We start from the raw sequence: 4,247 nt of genomic DNA on the forward strand, positions 1-4,247 counted from the left end.
CCCACACCTTGGTCCAACGGTTAGCATAGCACAACAAAACATGGCTTCACAACCATGGCTTGTGCAATACCAACAACCGCAATTCCAGCAGGTGTACCAAGGCTCTGAGCAGCAGATATTTGCGAACAGTGGACAACCGTATATCCAAAACGGTCAAAACCAACCACTTTACAGTGGTCAAGTCCACCAACCGTATCAGTCATACCAACATCAATTACATTATGCTGGTATGCAAAGGCCCACTGCTCAAGCGATTCCATCGTACCCTGGTTACGCTTCGCCTAACCTGAATCAACAGTTACCATTCGTGGCAACTTTAGAGTTACCCGATTTACACTGGTTAACCAACGATCCGATTGCTTATGCCCCTTGGTGGCCAGCGATTCCTCATAAACTTCCATCTGACATTCCTAAATTCAATGGAAATCCAGGTGAAGACCCATCGAATCACGTGATGACTTTTCATCTGTGGTGTTCGTCGAACACCCTAAACGACGATTCGATAAGGCTTCGCCTTTTTCAGAGGACATTGACAGGTCCAGCGGCTAAATGGTATATTGAATTGCCAAGAGCCTCTTTCGACAATTTTAGTTCCCTAGCCACGACTTTCTTAACTCATTTTCAATTACCGATAAGGTATGAAACAGGAACAGAAATATTAACCAACTTCAAGCAGACAACTGCCACCCATATATCTGATCATATACATGAGTGGTGTCGTCGTCGTAGGATGGTGAAAACATACGTTCCCGATCAGCTATTAGCTGAATGGTTTATAAAGTCGTTACTTCCTGCTATTACGAAAGATGTGGCCAAGGGAGGAGTCGTAACAGAGGAGCAAGTCATTGCTCGTGCACAATATTTGGACTTAGTTTATACTCAGTCCGGCACGCTCTACGACAAAATACCTGACGCCCCTAGACCAGAATTTTCAATTCCTCCTCCTCCTAAATCAATTAGTGACTCTCATGCCGGTGACGGTGTGATTGGCACGGCAAACGCGAAATCGATAAAGGCTTCGTCAAAGAAAGCCCGTAAGAATTCAGATCAAAATGCAAAAGAAGAAATTCTTGCTTCGGAAGTAAATGCCGTATCAGAAGATAAAGGCAAAGAAACCAATCAACCAGGAAGCAAGAAGAAGCAAAACAAAGGGAAGAAGAAGAAACAGGGTGAGTCATCCCATGGAAAAAATTCTTCAAACCCTCCTGGGAAGGGAAAACAAAATTATCCATGTCTAATATGTGATGATAAGGATCATAGCACAAAGAATTGCCCATTCAAAGTTGAGTTAAAGAGGTTCTTTAAAAGTTCCCAAACCTCAGCTGTGTTAACCGATCCATTTCCCAACCCAGGTCAAAATCTGGTTGAAAGTGGAAATGCTTCCCCGTCACAAGTACTTATGTTGTCGGTTTCAAAACAGCAGAATGATGCTTTGATTTCGACAAGGAACAAAGATTACGGGAATCCTCAGCCGTCGAACGAAAAAGGTAAAGATCAACCGAGTAGTTCGACAACAACTTCGACAGAAGTTGTACCACCCATCATCCCTGAATTAACAATAAAACCGCCAAAGGGTGTAGTACACAAGTCGACATTTAATCCTCGCGCCAGAGCGGCGCAGCATTATAACATAGTGGAAGATTTGGCACAATCGCCATCCGCTATGTCGACTCTCGAAGTATTACAAAATTGTCCATCCCAAAGGCAGGCATTGTTATCAGCAATTGGTGGGGTTGATCCTAAGGATTCCAATCTTGTATCCTTTGATCACAAAGGATACGATCCTAAGTTACCAGCTCAATTAGCTTTCCTTATTCAAGTGAAGGTCCTCAACAAAACTGTTCATAGAACAATTATTGATGAGGGAGCATCAACATGTATTATGTCGATGAGTTGCTGGAAAAATTTAGGATCTCCAACCTTGTCGCGATCTTCGACGACATTAAAAGCTTTCGACGGAAGGACTTATACCCCATACGGTATCCTTAATAACTTGAAAGTTGAACTAGGAGGAAAAACAGTAGAAATTGATGTTGAGGTCATTGATGGAAATCTTGACTATAACATCCTACTGGGTAGACCATGGATTTATGCCATGGCAGCTGTTGTGTCGACTTATTTTAGGAAGATCGCATTCCCGTTTGAAGGAGGGATTACGATCGTCGACCAACAGAATTTCCTCCCTAATGGTTCACAAGTTACAGGAAGCATTCCCATGATCCATGAGAGCAACCATTCAATTCAAGATATCAGAGTAGGATTATTGAAAGACCCCACATTAATGGGAACTTTCGCGCTACCACCTCCTATCTATATGGGAAATGTACCGTTTGTAGCGACCTGCAACATGATATCTTCCACGAAGGTCGACATGGATCGTTCAATGGTTTTGCCCCCAAGCCCTTTAGAAATATTGTAGCAATCAATGTTTCAAGCATGGGAGGCGAACCCAAATCAACGCTCGTCAAGCGTTTGGGTAGATAGGTCTAGAGAATATGGAACCCCATTAGATCCTTGGTCGAAAGTACATGGGACTGACGAAGGAATCTTACAATCAATGATGATTGAGGGGGCACCATGGAATGATCACCACCATCGTTCCCTTCTTCCGGAATACGAAGAAGATACTCAAAGTGATATTTATCACCCTTCAGTTTTTGAATTCCTAACAAATACTGTAAACACGGTGGATTCCGAGCGAAACCTATCCAATATCGAAGAGACTATAGCCATAAATATCTCGGCTAAAACAGATGTTGTAGAGAATATTTATGTCGGCAAAGGTTGTTCCCCTTCAGAACTGGAAATATATAACGCCATTTTTCGCGAATTTAGAGATGTCTTTGCTTGGTCATATGATGAAATGCCAGGCATTGACTCGAGTATCATTGAACATGAAATTAAAATGTATCCTGATGTCAAACCAGTAAGACAACGGCTTCGGCAGGTGCACCCCAAGAAAGCCGCTGCCATTAAGGCAGAAGTTGAAAAACTTCTCCATGCTGGATTCATCTACCCTGTTCCTCTAACCGATTGGGTATTGAATATTGTCCCTGTTATGAAGAAACAAGGGACGATTAGAGTGTGTGTCGATTATAGGGATGTAAACCAAGCTTGTCCGAAGGACAACTACCCTACACCCTTCATCGACCAGATAATTGATGAATGCGCCGGATGTGAAATCTTTTCATTTATGGATGGATTTTCCGGGTATAATCAAATAAATATCCGCCCACAGGACCAGTCAAAGACTGCATTTATTTGTCCGTGGGGCACATTCGCTTATCGAAAATTACCCTTTGGTTTAAAGAACGCAGGGGCGACGTTTCAGAGGGCGATGAATTATGCCTTCCATGACATCAAGAACATTGTTCAACCTTATCTCGACGATCTTCCGGCTCATTCGCGAAAGCGGACTGATCATCCGCAGCATTTAAGAGCGATATTTCTACGTTGCCGACACTACAAGATAAGACTCAATCCGCACAAATGTGTGTTTTGCGTCAGTTCTGGTCGTTTACTTGGCTTTGTAGTCTCTAAGGATGGGATTCGTCTCGACCCTTGCAAGGTTCAGGCAATCATTAATTTGCCTCCACCTTCAAATTTGCTTCAGATTCAGAAACTCCAAGGGAAAGCAAACTTTCTGAGGAGGTTCATTCCAAATTACGCAGAACTTGCTAAGGGTTATACTCGTCTTTTGAAAAAGGATGTACCTTTTGTCTGGGACCAGGTGGCGCAAGCTTCCTTTGATGCTCTGAAAGAATGTCTAGTAAAAGCATCATTAATGTACGCCCCGGACTATCAAAGAGATTTTAACCTGTATCTGGCTGCAGCGGATACGACCATTGTGATGGTTTTAGTTCAAGAAGTCGATGGAATTGAACATCCTATATATTATTTAAGTAAAAACTTAAATGATACAGAAAGTAAATATTCTTATGTTGAAAAACTAGCGCTTGCAGCTGTTCAAGCGATTCAAAGGTTTCCACATTATGTCCTCTTTCGGAAGACTACCATCTTGTCAGATTGCAACCCCATGACTTATATACTGTCGCGACAGTTGCTGGGGGGCAAATATTCAAAATGGATAGCGATCCTTCAAGAGTTTGATCTGGAAATTGTGAAATCCAAATCAAAGAAAGCTCTAGTTTTCGCAGAATTATTATGCGATTTCCCATCGTCGTCCAACGATGAAACATCGGAAGAGTCAATCGTGGACGAAAGTTTGTTTCTGATATCTGTAAGCG

This window comes from Pinus tabuliformis, chromosome 7 (assembly GCF_031772625.1).
Source record: "Pinus tabuliformis cultivar Carrire ecotype Pingquan chromosome 7, CPIR1, whole genome shotgun sequence".
Taxonomy (NCBI): domain Eukaryota; kingdom Viridiplantae; phylum Streptophyta; class Pinopsida; order Pinales; family Pinaceae; genus Pinus; species Pinus tabuliformis.